This window comes from Mandrillus leucophaeus, unplaced genomic scaffold (genome assembly GCF_000951045.1).
Source record: "Mandrillus leucophaeus isolate KB7577 unplaced genomic scaffold, Mleu.le_1.0 Scaffold536, whole genome shotgun sequence".
NCBI lineage: Eukaryota > Metazoa > Chordata > Mammalia > Primates > Cercopithecidae > Mandrillus > Mandrillus leucophaeus.
In genome coordinates this window covers 2621815-2640585 of record NW_012105764.1, presented here as the reverse complement: position 1 = coordinate 2640585, position 18771 = coordinate 2621815, and positions in this window count along the sequence as shown.

The following is an 18771-nucleotide window of genomic DNA, read 5'->3' as shown; positions in this document are numbered from 1 at the left end:
ACCTTTTCCTACATGCCTTCGAATAATACATATAATCAGTCTTTTTAAATTTCTATAAGCATGAAGGTATAAACTCGTTTCTTATTTCCTTGTTTTTACTCCATGACCAGCAAAAATCTCTTTGAGTTAATTAGCATGACTCTAACTTATGTTTAATGACTTTATAATCATTCTTGCAATAAGAGCCATACATTTTCATATAATTCCCCTATTGATGGACATTCACTTTATTTCCAGTTAGTTTTATTATGAATACTAATAATACTATCTGTCATCTGAATTGTAAGTATTTTGTTCATAATTTTAAAAATAGTGCTTTTATTCACCTGGAATTTAGTTTTGAATAGAGCATAGGATAATGGAACAATTTTACGTTATTTTACTATACAATTCTATAATTTTTTTATTTCTTTATTTTTATTTTTTATTTTTCTATTTTTTATTATACTTTAAGTTCTAGGGTACATGTGCACAACGTGCAGGTTTGTTACATATGTATACCTGTGTCATGTTGGTGTGCTGCACCCAATTTTATATTCTTTTTAAACCAGTAGCCAGTTGTGTCATCACAACATTCTCAACAAACTAAACTTCTACCTTTGTCAGATATTAAAATGTCCTATGAAGGTAGGGTTATTTTTAAAATTTCTCGGCTCTTCTACAAATGTTTATCTGTTTTTTTTGCCAATACCGTATTTATTTAAAGTGAATTTATAATCAATTTTGATATAGTGGCTTGCAATAAAATTCCTCTGTAGTGTGATGGTGTCATTTCACTGTCTTCTACCCTCAGGTGTTGCTGATGAAGTTCAATGTCTGTCAGTTTCTTTTTCATTGTAACTTGTTTCACTTGGAAATTTTAAGACTATCCCTTTCTCCTTAGGGTTCAGAAATATTTTCTAAAATTTTTTTTCCTACATGTGTATCTTTTCTTCTCAATCTGCCAAGAGACTACAGGGATTTGTTATTTAATTTACAGAACATTTTCTCTATCATGGCTTTAATCATTCCTCTTTTGTCCCAGTTCTTACATTGCCTTGTAGAAGTTCTCTTACTTGCATGTTTGGTCTCTTAGACTTCTTAAAATATTATCTTTCCCCTCATTCTCATTTCTTCATGTTCTTTCCCTCCGTGTTTGGATATAGTTGAACCCCTTGATATTCTGGGCCACTTCTCCCTATCTCTTTTGATTCGTGTATTAAATTACTTATTTCCACAAAGCCTCACAAGTGCTGTGCTTGAATTTCCTAAAGAGTTCTTATTGATTTCTTACCCAAGTTGTCAAGTCTTTAACTGCTCTATTGGCCTGGCACGAGTTCTGTTGTTCTGATGGCTTTTCCTTGAATGGATTGTTAGTTTTCTTTCCTTGCTTACTGGAACTCGGGTCTTTGTGTTAGAGTTTCCCAGAGAGGACAATCACTAAGGCAGGAAGTCATCACAGACCCACAGAGCCTCCCCTTTCCCCAGACTGGGAGTGTAGAAATAGGCAGACTGTCTTCTGCCTCCTGTCAAAGCACCACAAGGAAGTGTCTCTGTTCGCTCTGGTTCTTGATCTTCTACCCACAGAGGCCAAATAGGCAGCTCCTCTGGGCTTCCCAAGGGCAGGAACAATAAACACATCCATATGACCATCTGATGGTCCTCATTGCTGCTGTTTATGCTCACAGCTGTCCTTGACTCTGATTATCCACAGAGGTTGTACTATTATATGCTATGAAGCCAGAAAAGTTGATGGGGTGTGATACTTTGATGAGATCAAAACTAGCACTACTGACTGCATTTTGGACTCTCCTCTGCTGCCCATTCTTTAAATGCCCCTGTCTATTGATTGTGTAAATCTTAGTACAATCTCTGTGGATTCTGAATGTGCTTCACTGCTTCTGTGCTAATGGAGACTTATTAGAAAGAAAGGTCTTTAAAGGCAGGAGTTATATGTTTTATTTTGATTGAACTCAAAGAACATATGTGGTGCTCTGCACTAGTGGATATTGAATCAATGCTGTTGGCTAACTGAAATAGCTTCAATATGGCTAGGTTAGTGGGAAAGAGGGGTGGTTCTTTCATTTTCTTTTAATGCACTACAATTTTTGTTTTAGTTTATAAACATATTCTTCAATGATTTAAGTTTTCTCAATAATATTAGAGTATTTGCATGTTTTAAAAATGTAACTAGTGTCAATATAAGGAGGTCATATTAGATATTTTCTCTCTGGTTTATATTTAATAAAAGGGGCTTTATATTGTGTTAATGACTTAGTAGATATTGTGTTTTTTTCTTGAAGAGGTGAGATTATCATGAAACACAAATAAAATTTGAAGTTCCAGAGGTCAATTAGTCTTTGTAAGATTTTCTTTTATAAAATAAATTCTATTTACACCAAAATGAATGGTAAAAGCTTTATTTTTACATATTTTTTATTTTATTTTGTTTTTCATTATACTTCTTTCAGCTCACACCTAGTAAGAGGCCTTTAAACTACTAAGTTAGTATGTGTGTGCTTTTTTATTTATCTACCAATTCCTGCATGGCAATCAAAATATTCCCACGGATAATGAACATCTCTTATCAGTTGAAGTAAAATATTTTTTACTTCAATATTTTTTTACAAAATAATGACCCACTGAAAAATTGGTTTATTATCCAGACAGCAGTGTTCTAGAACCCTCCTGGATTATTTTAGGTTGATTAAAATAGTACTATTCTTGTAACAAGAAACCCGTGTGTACAAAAACATTGAAAGGATGCTTCCTATTTGTGAATATCAAGTCACTTTTCATTTCCAGAATTATTATCCTCCACTTGGAGAGCATAAAGGGAAATGCCATGAGGTTAAGAGACTTCCTTATGGCAAACAATTAATCTGTTGCAGGGGTCAAAAGAGAACTTCCCAAGCAATAGTCTGGCCTTGCTAATATGTAGACATGATTCCTTCATGTAGGGCAGCTTGGTCTGAAACCACCACAGGGGGGAAATAAATAAATAAAATGTGAGCTCTATGTGGCCAAGTTGCTTCTTTGTTTGCTGGAAGACAACCCAAGACAAAGGAGGCTCTATGTTCCACAGGAAGTAAGGAGACAAATTTGCTCGTTTGTCTTCAGAACACACATGCTTATTGCTATCTGCATTCAGTTGACATATAAGCCATCCAAATGTACTTCATGCTCAGACTACAATCACGTACCATTCTCCAACTATATGAACTGTTCAATTTTAGATGTGTGAACCTCCAGGACTGTGAAATAAACGACCTCATTCAACATCAAGCGGAATTCAAAGACGTCTAAATAATTGTCCATTCAGTCTGGGAGAAAAGGACTAAAATGGCATGAATCCAGGTGGGTGGAGATTTTCCCCTCCTGCTTGCTACGTACGATAGCACATGAGAATCCATAGTTAGGACTTTAAACAGAGTTAGCAGTGAGAAAGGAAGAAGATGTTTTCTGAAGGAGAAAAAGTTGTAGAAGTTTTACTTCAACTGCTGAATTTGAAATGTTGGCTTACCCATGAGACACAAATGGAAGAGGCTACTTCTTAAGATCACAGCTGGAAAGAACTATTTTTTATGCTAGAAAAAATTGACCAAGTGTATGGAAAACAAAACTGAATAGGAATTAGAAACAACTTCAACATACCCAGAAGTCTTTTACGGAGTTAGAAAAGAGCAGAATAGAGAACAAATGTTATGAAAGAAAAAGACCACTAACAATGATATTAAATGGCCCCACTTTTCCTCAAAATCTGGCAGTTCTTTGCAGTAGAATACTCACATACATACCCAGTATTCATTGTTATGGATCCTACTTGCTACAGACAGCATCTTTGTCTTCATTCATAATGTTTCTGTCTTGCTGTACTTTAGAGTGCAAGGGTCATAAGGAAGCCTCCCCTGCTCGTGCGCACTGGACAGCCTTGTTGCTAGTCTCCCACAGTGCCCTGGCATACCTCTCTCATAGCTCTCCAACCATGATCGGTGGGACTGGGCTATGCCTCAGATTAGACTAGAAGCTCCCTGATGGCAAAGAGCTTGCGTGATTCTTCTCTGTACTCTAAGTTCCTTGCGTAGCACATAGCAAAGATAAAGCACTCAAACATAGTTGAACTAAAGGGAGAATCAGTTTATTCTACCCCAAGTGAAAGGTGAAGTTTACTGTAAATGTGATGACTCTTGAACCAAATCTAAATAGCCTGAGCTGTAATTCACAGACTTCATTTAGTTTGTAAAATGTTAAGTTGATTTCTTTGTTGCATAACATTCTCCACGTTTTCAAAGTTTGGATCAGAAATCTGCACTTGCAGGATTTCTCCTCTCTTCATCCAAAAGTAGAGCACATATTCTTAAATATTACCCCCTCCAAAGTGAGTTCTTTTTCTTCTTGTCCAAATTGTGTGTGGGGTGGGGTGGGGGGTGCAGTCCGGATTTTCCTCAGTTCAGTCAACAGTCTAAGTTCAAGGGTCCAGACACTTAACAAATAGCTTCAAAATATCCTTCACATTTTCTCATAGTTGATCCACTCTACCTCATATTGTCTCCTAATGGCTGTCCAGTTTATCATAAAGCCCTCGTATGACGCATGCCTGTTGGAACATAGGAGGTAAGTATCACGAAGATTCAGTGTCCTGCTACACTGGTGAGGTTTTTAGTGTACCAGTGGCATAGGGTGTGTCAGACAATCTCCTCTAAGACAAATGACAGATCATTACATCTCACACCTCTTACCGTGAGAAAGAAATGCAGAAGGCAATAACCTCTGAGTTGATTACTACATGATAAAAGGGAATGAAAGAAAGATGGCATTCTTGATCAAGTAAAGATCATAAGTCAAGGTCTAAAGGTATGAAACATCTTGATTTCTATAGGGAAGCAAAAGCAATTTGATATCATTAGGGTATAAACTGCAAGGCAAGAAGTGTTGAGAGAGGTGATTAGAAAGATACAGCTGAAACAACCGGTTTAACCACAAAAGGGTCTTAAGCAGAAGACCCTTTCTTGGTCTTTCCAGAAAGCAGAAACCGAGGCAATGTTTGTGGGCTACAAATTTACTGAAAATGTTATCATGGAAAATTAGGTGTGAGGAAAAAGGGAAGCGACACAGGACAGAAGGAAGACTGAAGTGAGGATGCTACTGAGTCAGTCATCCAGTACAACTGGTCGCTTCATCTCACAAGATTGTCTTCTGAGAAATAACAAGAAAAACTGAATCTAAAGATAGCCTGTTTAGAAGAGAAGGGGATAATAATTTTATCTGCCACTTTTCAATTTCCATTTGTCAGAACTTCACCTCATTGCATATCAGGGCTTTGTATTTCCTTGGTGTGTCAGGATCAAGTACTCGATAGTGCACCAGGAGCTGTTTCTCAAACAGTGAGAATTTCTGTGACTCAGAAGGTATAGTCTTGCTCCAGAAACTGAGGTATTTGCATTGTTACCCTCCTATTGAGGATTATCAGATACTCCACACAGCATTTTAACCTATTGGAAGCATCTCTACTGCCATCAAAACTTCAGGGTCATAGAGTATGTGTGTGTGGAACCTTAGGTCATAGTCTGACTCACTGCAGAAACCTCTCTTGCTGGGTATCTTCTGAATAAATCAGTTGGATTCGCATTAACAAAGGTATTCTTTGCTACCTCCAGACTCCAAAGAATTCAACAAATGTTCTATTTTTCCTTATCAGAAGATTTATATTAGAGACTACTAGGGATAGGAAAAAAGCGTTTCTCCAACTCTCACAAACCACTCAACACCACACTTCTGACACCAGATGTGTGAGGATTATTTCCCCATACACCAAGTACTTCTTCAGCAGACACCAGCTGGATGTGCTGTAATTCAATTCTGACACTATTTTCCTGTACGTAGTGTTAGATCTCACAGATTGAGGATTTGGTTCCCCAAGACTCACACTCCCCATATCAGATACCAATTGCAAGTCCCACGTTGTGACCTGTACTTCCGACAAACCAGCTACAAAATGCAGGCTCTTGTGACTCCCTCCTCAGGTTTGAATAATTTGGTAGAGCAGCTCACAGAACTCAGGGAAACACTTTACTTACACTTACACCCACTTATTTTAAAGTATATTACAAAGGATTCGGATGAGTATCCAGCCAGTTGTAAGAGAAGCATAAAGCATGGCATATGAGAACGGGTATGGAGCTTCCATGCCCCCTCCCCTGCACCACTCTGCAAGACCCTCCCTGTGTTTAGCTATCTGGAAGTTCTCCTGAACTCTGCCCTTTTCAGTTGATATGAAAGTTTCATTACATAGGCATGACTGACTACATCGTTGTCTATCAGTGATCTCTCAGCCTTCAGCCGCTCTCTCCCTTCCAGAAATTGGCAGGTGGGGCTAAAAGCGTTGGGTTTTCTGGTGGCCAGCCCCTACTATGATGTTTTCTAGGAGCCCTCAGCTACCAGCCACCTCATTAGCATACAAAGACACTCATCAATCTGGAGATTCTAAGGGTTTTAGGAACTGTGTGCCAGGAAATGGGGATGAAGACCAAATATGCATTTCACAATATTACAGAGATGCTGTCCTTACATATCTAAGAGCACTGAACCACAAAAACTTCAACTTGTGTGACGGGGCCCTGAATTTTTGTCAAGTTTATCTTCAACTTCTGCCAAGTATGTGTCATACTAGGACCTTAAGTTACTTACCACTTTCTACTCACCATGTTCAAATAGCATTCTGCCAGTAGTATAGCGGATCTATATGATGTTCTGAGGAATTCAAGATATCTAATGTTCCTGAAAACTATATTTTGACAGAAAGTTGAACAGTAGGCCTGGATCAGGAGAGTTAATGTGTACTATCATCTTTTCCACGTAAAAGTGAACTTCTTTGTCTCCCTATTGATGGGGCTCAAAAAAAAAATACATTTGCCAGATTAACATCTGCAAACCAAGTGCCATTGGCTGTGTTGATCTAGTACCACAGCTGCTTTACTTTTAAATTTATGATAGTCCATTTTCATCCATCACAATACATCTGTTTTGTGTGGTGGCTATATGAATTGAATGACAACATCATAAAGGACCACTACTCAAATCTTTTAAGCCTATTAAGGAAATGCTCCTCTGTATTTCCTCAGAGGATTCAGTTTTTCTTCTGGTTATCTATTTTGACTAGGAGCAGAAACTTTCATGTCTTTCACTTGACTTTTTTTTTTTTAAGCATAGTGGCCCTTATTCCACTGGTCAGGGCAATTCTTTCCAGCTTTTAGGTCTATGTATCAAAATTGTATCCTTAGGAATTCAGGAATTAACCAAAGGGTGAGTTTCAGGACTCGTTGTCCCCATTGTTAGCTTAAATCAAAACTTTAAAATTTGTCCTCTGTAAGCCCCTACTCTGACCAGAAGATCACAGTGGCATTCCAGGTCCCTCGGTATCACCTCAGACCAAGGTGTTGCTGGTTAAAATATAACTGTTGATTAAAAATTTAGATATTGTTCTTTCCGCGTGTATAGTTATTATGATACATGATGTTAGGTCAGCAATTTGAGGAAGAAGCAGAATATTCAATGTGTATACCTACAAAGGTGTTGCAAGGTGCTTATACAAAGGAACCATGTTTTCCCTTCAATCAATGAGCATTGGATCTGGAAACTTGCTTAAATTTGGAAAATTAACAAAAGACCATGGTTTTCCACACTAGTGGTTGATACTGGAATTCTGTTAGCTAGTTCTCATTTTTTTAAAGTTACATAGTTTGAGAAAACCTCTGGTCCCTGTTCACTATTTTGCCTCTAGATTCTGTATAATCCCTTAGCTATGCCACAGATTCCTGTGAGTGAAAGCACCCTTAAGGTCATTCTGGCCTTCATGCTTAATATAGTTTTATATATATATATAGTTTTTTATATATATATATAGTAATATATATAATTTATATATATATATAAAATACAGAATAGGGGCTTATATATATACATACCTTTTCTCTGACTTTTAAGTGCTACCACATGATTTCTGCAATTCCAGAATCCCATGATCTCTATTAATATTAGGCTTCATCTTCCACAGTCAACCTGACTTTACAGGGGTTAGCAACCATGGTGTTGTTCAAAGAAGTTAATATCTACCTACTTTCTCCTGTACAATTCTATGGGCTTAGTGGAGGAAGTGTCCTTAGTGCTCAGTAAACTTACCAGGCTGTAGATTTTTCAGTTCTTATATAGTCTGTTTACATTAATATTTCTACCTTTTTGAGCCTTTTACCCTTTGAGTTCTTCTATACCTTAGTTTATACCTTTTATCTTGACTTCATTTATAATAAACCATAATAATGTCCAAGCTTCACAGAGTCATTCTAATAAACTACCAGACAAGTTATGAGTGTTCTTTTCGGAACATTGAACTCTGAGGCAGAGGTCAGTATTTGTGTGAAGAAGTTCCCTTCTATCCATCCTTATAGATCTCTATTCCAATCTAGAATTCTCCACATTACTCCTAAATGTGTTTCTTGGTCCCTGCTATGACATATTAACCAGGCGAGTGCAATAATTGCCCAGCTTACTACCAAAGACAGTTTCCAGACTGTCATAAATAGCTTTGTAGTCTTATTTAGAGAGAGAGATAGGTGGGCTTTTGAGGAGGTCAGTGCATCTAGAACATGCAGAACAGAATAACCAAGAGAGAGGAAGGAAGAAAAAGAGAAAGAAATCTTCAAAGAGTCTCCCTTTCTCTGTCTGAGTTTAATAGAAACTATAAAGGCAGAGTTCCAAGAAGCTCCACAAATCCCAAGCAGAAGAAACACAGAAAAACACACCAAGGCATCTTATGGTCAAATTGCTGAAAACTACTGATAAAATCAGAAACATTAAAAGCAGAAAGGCAGAAAAACACATGTTACATACATACATACATATTGTACATTAGCTAAACAGGATATTCCTACACTCCTGTGCCACTATTTCATTCTCTGCCATTTAAATGATGTTGATTGGATTTTCTGCTTGGATCTTCTACACATCACTACACAAAACAACCCAGATTTGTGTGAAATGCTTCATCTGTTCTCAGCAATTAATAAAGCAAAAATATATCCTGTGGTTAAGAAAATGTGTTTGAGCTTAGATCAGCCTTCTTTATGAATGCCTAGGTAGACAACCCAGTTAGCCAGATCATAAGTTGATCATCAGTGTAATTTTCACCCCATAACATCTATGTCACAGGCTATGAAAAGATCAATGCTAGAATAAATAGTCATCCAAATGCTGGCCCTAGCACAAGAAGGCAGTAGAATGAAACAGTTTAAAAGCTAGAACTCTGGAGTTCAACTTCCTGGGTTAAAATCACTAATATTGTGTATTAATTTTGAGACCCTGGACAAGTTACTAAGCTCCATTTCCCTATATGTAGATCATGTATAATAAAAGAGACTTTTAAGAGGATTAATTGAAGAGACATGCTATTTCGCTTAGCCCTTTGTCTGCATATACTAAACCTTCACTAAAAGTTAGGTACACAGCCAGGTGTGGTGGCTCATGCCTGTAATCCCAGCACTTTGGGAGGCCAAGATGAGAGAATCACTTGAACCAGGAGTTCAAGACCAGCCTGGTCAACATGGTGAAACCCATTTCTACAAAAAATACAAAAAATTAGCCGGTTGTGGTGGTGCACACCTTCTTCTGGTGAGGCTGAGGTGAGAGGATCACCTGAGCCCAGAAGATCAAGGCTTCAGTGAGCCGTAATGGCTCCACTGCACTCCAGCCTGAGCAAGAGAGTGAGACCTAGTCTAAAAAAAAAAAAAAAAAAAAAAAAAAGTTACATAAATGGAGAGGAATGACTATTTAACCATCCATTGTTTAACAAAACTTTGTCCCATGATAATCACAACTTTCATAAAATGTTTGTGTTTTTTTAAATCTATTTCCTAAATTAAGAAACCATTATACTTCCTCTAAAGCACCATTTTAGTAAACAAATGAATAGCTAGCATTTTGCCAGACAAATGAACCTAGGCAAGTTCCCACTGCCGGCCGGAGTTGGGTGAGGTAACTACCTCAGGGAGAGTGTTGGTCTGTAATTAGGAGCTAGGAGTACACTACACATGTGGGACTTACCCTACCAGTTAATCTTTAGAATGAAATTATTCTTGTCTTTCACCAACTCAGCCCCCTGCTGGGGCATCCTTTGTGTTAAATTAAACAAGTTTTCCTGGTCTAATCCTATTTCTGTAATGTGGGTAATAGAAAGTAGTTAATAAGAGAAGCATGCCCAATTAAAATCAGCTGTTGGGGTCTTTTTGCAATGGTAATACAGGGTGGATATGGTTTAAATGATGTTTAAACCCATATATGTACACATATTTGTAATTAGGAAAAAGAGATAAAAATAAGGAGAGAAATGCATTGCTTTTTGAGTGCAGTGCTACTGCTTCTGGTTAATGCAGCATAGTGAATGTCAAATTCTTGGCAAACTCACCAGACAGGAATGTCGTTCCTTCTTAATTCTCCTTCTGTGGGTGAGTAAGGGGTAAAGAGGTTGCTCCCCAGCCTCATCCCTGCAGAGATCTTGATAATATTGTTAAATGAAGTAGAGCAGCATAGGTATAAAGAATAAACAGTTAAAATTTCAATTTTTCATATAAAAGTATATCATTTTTGTATGGTGGAGTAATCTTTAATTTCCTATTTTTCAAGTTTTCTACACTGAACATGTAATACTTTACTAATTAGAAAATAAACACTTTTATACTATTGAAAACAAATTTCCATGATTTTGCTGTATTCTGTATCACATGAGCGGAAGATTTTAAAGTTTTAGATACATGGATATGAGGTTAATTGAATATATTTAGTATCCAACTGTAAGTAATCATATTGTTGAGAAAAAAAGAGAGTCTTTCAAGTTCTTGAATAAATTTTAGAATAAATCAATTAAAATTCAGAAATTTAAACATATGCGAGGTATATTTAATATAACCTCTAAAATACATTTTTGAAGTATATGGGAAAATTGCATAATACTCAGAAAAATTAATGTATAAATTTCTCTTTTAAGTTCCATAGAGTTTCACATTTTACTATTAAATATCAGTCTTTTGAAATACTCAGTATTGTAGTTATTAGCTACCTTTCTCCAATAGCTCAGTTGCAGTCCTAACAAACAGTGGAATAAATTAAATAGATAATATTTTAGGATTTTTTTCACTATATTGTGTTCACTTTACAATTTTTTTTTTTAAATATTGTTCTCTGGAGGGAACATTTTTCTGTGAGGTAATTCTACCAACAAATGTGAGAAAACTACAAGTAGAGTCAGAAGCTGATGAAAGTTAATAGGTTAAAAAAACACGCTTCATTGCTACTCTGTTTTCTGGTACTACTGCTACCATTTAATGAATATCTCCACATCTAAGCCTTGTGCAGTTTGCTTTAATGCATTATTTTATTTAATCCTCACACAACTGTATGTAGGTATAAATTGCTATTTCCATTTTAAAGGTGAATAATTTTAGTCTGGAAGAGTTTAAGTAATGTAAGAATGACTCTGAGTTATGAAGAGAATACTTTCTGAATTCTTCTTTGTTTCATCTTATTCACACTGTGTTATTGTTAGATGAGTGATTGTGAATAAGTGGTATCTTTAAGAGCAACACTCTCCACTGGAAGAAAGATGTCACATGTTCCAAAGACCCATTAAAGATGCTCAAGGGACCAAGAAGAGGGTTCGACTTAGTAAAGCCATTCCAGTACTTCACTCTTGCTTATATCTCTAAATGTGACTAAGTCATGTGTATAGACTTAGATAAATAATTAGAAATGTAACTATTATATTTAGAGGAATTATCACAAGCAGGCTCTGTACTAAGCACCTACAATTAGATGTTTTCATTTAATTTTCACAACTTAGAGACAGGTACAATGACCACATTTTGCAGATGAATACACTGAATCTCAGAGTAACTTAATGTTTTCATCAAAGTCACAAAGGTAGTTAATGACACAGCCAGAATTTGAACTTAGGCTGACAAGTTGAAACCCTAGGCTCTTGCTAACAGACCATATGACATTTTCCCCCTAGTTTCTACTTTCACATGTGACATTTCTTGGTGCCTACTTGTGCAACTGTATCCCTGACTTCTCCCCTACATTTAGTATGGCCTTACGTCTGGTTCCCAAAAATGTCTTTGTTTGCATCAGTTGTTCTGGTCTTCTGTGTGTTTAGACCCACATTCATTCTCAAAAGGGACTAAGTGTAGAGAATGAATTATATGACCACCTAACCAAAAGTCAATGAAGATATATACCGGAATTCACCTGATATCTGATTGTGAGCCAGCCCCGCATCAGAGATCTGTCTCTGCTCAAGGCCTTTGCAATTTCTCTGACACATAGGAAAACAAGCAATTCTGGTCATACAGAGACTATATGACTAAGAAATCCAGCATCTGCAAACTAGAGTTTTAATAACAATGAAGGTGAGAATATTATTCATATTAGCTACCTCCTCCAGAAAATACATTGGAAGTGTGCTCAAGGTTGCCTTGGCAGTCAGATCTTTATTAAAAGTTAGCTTAAAGATTATTAACTGAAAGAATTAGATGTTAAAATAGTTTAAAGTTGAAATAGATGCATCAGAGATTTTTTTAAAAGCATCTCTCAAACTGTGCCATGAAAAACAGTATAAACAGCTAAGTTGAGTTATAGTAACTGACAAACAGAAAATATTCTGGTGTCCTGATTACAGTCTTCTACTAGTGCACTGTAACAGTTTCTCTAGAAATACGCTGTTATCAGTTCTTTCAAAATATTTTCTTTATTCAAGAGCACTTTATTAATAGTTTTGAATCTTGATGATCTGTTAAGACTTATGTATCAGTGGCCCATAGTCATACACATGATGTCCAAGGAGGAGACAGGACGTGTTTGGTCCACCTTGAAATTACAGCCGATACTGGCAATAATGTAAGCCAAGTGAATGCTTATTTTATGTAAGATTACAGATGCTTAGATTCATTGCAAATTTTACTGAGTATTAGAAACATGTAATAATGTTCAAGAAAATGTAAGTACTGTATTTAGAACTGATACAAGTTGCAAGGAGGTCTTTAAGAACATCTGATTTCCTAAGTAATCTTTTCATTTAACAAATCTCATGGTATATAGATTTGAAAAAAACCAGATGCTTAGAAATATGCTGAAATTGAATATTATAACTTTGATTAAGTGCCACAAAATGGAGTCAAACTTCCGAACCCTTCTCTCCGCCTGCTCTGTTGTGTGTTTTTCCTGTGTATACCAGTAAAAGGTCCTGATATTTTCTTTTTAATTGCTGTACTTCCACAGTCCTAGGAATTTGGGGATCAGTTTGGGATGAAGAATCACGCCAGGAAGATAAATTACATTCATATGTCAGATATTGCCTCACAATGCTATCTAGCTCAGCAGGCTATAATGAGCCCCCACTCACCAGGCCAGGCTCCAGCCAAAAAAATAAATAAATATATAAATAAAAGAACACCTACTGTTTCTCCATCAAGGGCAACTCTCTCAGAGGGCAAACAAAAGCAACAGGGGGAGGCCAACCATATCCATGCAGTACTATGGGTTGCTATGCAACCCTCCGTGCAAGTTGGGCGGCAACAGATGGACACTTTGAATAGAATTAATGCCCCTCTGACCCATGTTTTAAATAGTACCCAAACCCACTGCCTGATGAATTCTATTAACTATAGGCATACTTACACATATAAAATATGGCATCATAACTGACATTGTTATTACCCTCTTTACTAAAATAAAGTCATAAATCTATTGCAAAATTTGAGACCAATAATATTCAATGAGATATTTCTATTTTTTTCCTTTTTTCTTGATAAATGAATCACTGATGTCTCATAACCTTAGGCTACATATTTCCTTAGAGTGTTGCTCTGATTTTTTATGTGAACCTGCAATGCCTGCTCTGAGTTTCAGCTTCACGTTTACACTGAGTCTGGCTTCTTCCTCAACCACTGTCACCTGTGGACTCTGGGCATTGTGTAAGAGACCTCTTTTTATTGTAACTTTATGAAAGAATATAACATAGAATAAATATTTTATAGATCTTTGTGGGGACAGTGTTGGAACTATATTCCTGATTGAACAATCAATCTAAAGGCTATACCCAAAGCCCCAAAAGTTCTTTGTCCATCTGCCTTCTGCCTTGGCCAAGTTTAAGCCACTTTTCATCCCTTGCAGTGAGTAGATATCAAAGGAAATCAGTGTGTCCTCAAGATTATTAGGATAAGATCCCCTCTCTGGTCTCTTAAATTTTATATACTAGGTAAGTTAGGTTGTTAAGACCTAAAAGAGAGGGATATCAATTCTAAAAAAAATCTTGGAGTATACAATCTCATATTGGTGGCAACAAGTAGTTTTTAATTTTTAATGAAGCATATGTATGATAAGATATCTTAATAAAGTGATACAGATCACAGAGCATTGACTTAGAGGAAAGAAACTGGAGAAAGGGCTCTGGAAAGTTTCTTTTCTTGATATCAGTGCCCTCACCTGTAAAGTTAAAGTAAAGTAAAGTAAAGTAAAGTAAAGTAAAGTAAAGTAAAGTAAAGCAAAACAAAGCAAAGTGGTTTTGGCTAGATAATTCTTTTAGTCAAAAGTTAAAGGTTCTAACTTTTCCATTCTCTGAAAAATCAAAGACGTCATTAAAATAAAGTGAGTGGGAATTACATTTCCATCAGAGGATAAAGATGGGGATAATGTTTAAAGCTCAATATCCACATCTAATTACAAAATTCTTCTGTTCTGATGATGGAAAATAGAGAAGAAAAGGGAAGCCCTTGGACTCTAGGACCTAGAATATTCAGGGGGCTCCTGTCTCCTGTCTGTGCTTCCATTCCTTGGAGGTGCTCATTCCCAGGGGTAGAGAGGTGCTTGCCCATTGATTATGTGACTTTTGCAAAGTTTTCTATCCCACCCCGTATTCTCTTGCTAGAACCGTCCTTTTGTGGAGGAGGCAACAGCACGTGTGCCTCCAGTTTTTAAAGTGGTGCTGCTTCTCTGTCAGGCCTCCTGCTGCTGCCCAGTATGTCTTCGTTTTGAAAATATGAGCTCGGTTTTCCACGACTGGGCACACAGGCTTGCAGTCTTCTTGCTGGGAGTCATTACTTATATATGCCTGCATGTACAGATATGCTTACATATGGACTCAGAGCGAAATATTTGCTTGTTTTTGTTTGTTTGTCCTCCCACCTCCCTTGAAGGCCCTGGAGGTGGGAAGTGTGGCATCTTAAATTATTTTGTCATCTCTGGCAAGATCTAGTGTTAATGACTTTATGGTGTCTACCACTTCACTACCACCTGAAATAATCACGTAAAGCAATTCAGTTCAGTAACTACTTCCTGTCTTTGTAGTACCATGTACTTTCTGATGAGACAAGAGATTTGATTTAGTCCTACATTTATTCTGGTAATTATCATACTGTGTCCCATTGAAGTCTCAATTTGTATATCTTTTAAGAACTGTAACTCCCTATTATTTCACTATATAATGTTTTTAATTCTGTTATAGTCCACTTAATACATGTATTTCAAAAATAATCTTATTTTACTTTAGAGACTATGACATGTTCAATAGGTTATAAATAATAAAATAGGACTATTAGAAATAAATGAATATCGATAGATAAAATGTATTTGGATGCTGTAACCCCGTCTGTGTTTTGTTTAAATCCACAGTGATTGACTCTGTTTCTAAGACCATAGGTTCCCAATTTTGAAATGACCTACCCTAATTGAGGTGGAATTATCTGCAATTTATTTTGATGAAAAAAATTACTACCATAATTACTCCAGTAATTTTTTTAGAATAATTACTACTATATAACTTCTTAGTGACATAAGGGCCCTTAGGATTCTTCTAGGCCAATTACTTCTTTTTACAGGTGACAAAATGGAATCCACAGTAGGTAGATTTGGGTATTTTAGCCCACTTTTTTTTTTTTTTAACATTGTCGTAGGGTTTTCCAAAGGTACCTAATTCCCTTTTTATCCCGCCGTTCTGGGAAAGTATCATTAGCAACTATACATAAAAATGTAACTTTGCTCTAAAATGATCATTATGTCTAAATTTCTATGTTAAATTTCTACAAATTTCTCTTAGCTATTGTTTCAAAATGTACACATTTGTAGATAAAATTCCACTGCAGGGAAAAGTATTGACAAGTAAACATTATCAGTAAAGAATTAAATTTCTTGTGTTAGCTTTTTTCCATCGTATTGAATCTTTAATGTTTAAAAACTAGTTTGAAATGTTCATCAAATCCACTGAACTGCTGAATTTTCACCTTTTTTATAATTTGCATATTCCTTTGATTTATGGATGGTTCTACTTGCTAGAGCCTCTGGGTAAGCACAATGAGTTTTAAGGATGCTTCTAATATTTAGAGATTCACCATCAGAACATCATGTAAGGTATGAATCCGTATATATAAACCTTCATGGCTTGTAATGAAACTTTGTCCCATGACTTATCTGAGAGAACAGTTATTTCACTTTTGATGAGAAGAAAAAGTTGCAAGTTCAAATGCTTCTGGGGTTTACTGGACTCCCTCTGGGACTTTCTGTGCTCTCTAGGGCTCTAGGCTCTCTCAGCCACATCTTAAATACTCAGATTTCCCCAGAACAAGATTCATAAGACTCTTTTTTTTTTTTTTTTTGGCCAACTTAATTGTTACCTGATGTGATTTAGTTTCTCTGTCCACAGACTTTGAATTCCTTAGGAAGTTTCTTACCTTAACTTTACCCAGAAGTCTTTCAATATGTACATTGACTGAAAGAGAGGAAAATTCTATATGTGGTTCATTATTGTTTTTTAAATCAATATAAGAGAAGGGAACATAGCTTATAACATCGTATTAACATCTAAGATACAAAAATGTCTATTGAAAATACTATTAAACAATTTAAAGATCAGGGCCTTAAGAAGGTTTTAATTTAAAACAATTCTTTTTCTTAAAGACTTTTACAACCAGACATCTATTTTAGCTGTTTTATCTGCAGCCCGGTCCAGAGAGGTAAACTGGATTTAATGGAAATTTTAGTTGTTGTTGTTGTTTTCTTTCTACAACCTGTTGGTTTCATCTGCGCTAAACTCAGCTCCTACTTATTGTTGAGGGGAATTGAGCTATTGAAGAGTGGCAGCCCTTGCTCCTACGTGGGTCATTGCTGTGCTTCCAGTGTTTCTGTGCTACACAACACATTATGAGTGTCACTAATAACCAAGCTCTTGATTCAGTTCAAAGGCTTCCTGTCCTTTATCCAGAGAGAAGTACAACTAAAGTTGAAAATGATTGGAAATTGTCTAGCTGTTGTCATTTAAAAGAAGAAAGGAAGAATAATAATACAATTGTAAAGTGTCCAGCTTTATATTTAAAAATTTGTACATGCCACTGCCTGCATTTTATGAAATTCAATTTCTTTAGTTTTGTACATATGCATATATAAGTAATCATCTAACATAGCATGTGTCTTTTAACACATTGTTTAGCTACAGTTTTTGACAGTATCAGTTTCCAACTTCTGTTTCAGAAGTTCTTTCCTTACTGGTTCCTAAGAAACATTTGCTTTCTTAAAATCTATGTGTTTCAGAGTATTTTCTATACAATCTATAGAACACTAGTTCTAAGACATACTTTGCAATAAGAGAGTGGGTTTCCAAAGTCAGACAAGTTTGGGAAACATTTCATACTATATTCCACCTCTTAAAGATTTGCATAGTAGTATACTAAAGGTTTGGAGGGGTCCTACAGTGACATTGTCTTTTTATGTTATAATTTAATCCAGTATCCTGAATAATGTTCCTCTTTTTTTATGCAGTAAAACCTGTTATGTATTATTGCATGGAGCTCCAGGAATTACATTTTGGGAAGACAGCATAGTGTTATATCATAACTTTAATAAAATTTAGTGGTTCTCAAAATGTGGAGTCTGGGCCATCAATACCTGAGAACTTATTAGAAATGTAAATTCTCAGCCCTCCTCCCCTGACCACAGACCTTGAATCAGAAACTCATTAGGTAGGTAGGGGTCTGGCAATCTGTGTTTATAATAAAACTCCAGATGTTTCTGACATGTGCTAATTTCACTGGTCTAATTCCACTAGCTTCACTTTATTCATCTAATTTTTTGATTGAGTGAAATAAGTGGGTGACAGAAAAGTCAATTTTAAAACTGTGTAGTTGTGCTAGTTAGGATGTGAGACTGCCTTGATTGTCAAGTGTTGCTGCCATGACTAAAATTAAATTAGGCAAAACACGGACTATATTGGCTCTTATAATGAAACTGCCAGAACAATAGGCATGAAACAGCAACCCAGGCATCAGCGACTTGAATGTTATCAATCCCTTCTCTACTTCTCATTTTTCCTTCACCCCTGTGTAACAGCTTCATCTCAGCAGGAAGGAGGTTCTGTGACTGGTCCATCTCGGTCAGGTGCTCACCCTAGACCAAGCTCTGTGCTAGGGCTGTGTGATTAAAATCCAGAGACGAAGAGGAATGTTCTGGAATAGAAGAGAGAGAAACACAGATGTGACCACTGAGGAAATAAGAGTTTGCATTTTCTAAAATTATTTTTTGCTTTAGGAGATCATCCCTTTTAGGCTGTTAGAAAAATGAACCACTCATATTTGGACAAAAATTTTGTTTTATGAATTTTGTCTTGAACTGAAGAAAAAAAGTAATGTCAAAAGAGCAAAGAATAGGGTAGGCTTAATACCACCAGTTCCCTTTTCTGAGTCAATTACCTCTAGGTTTTCT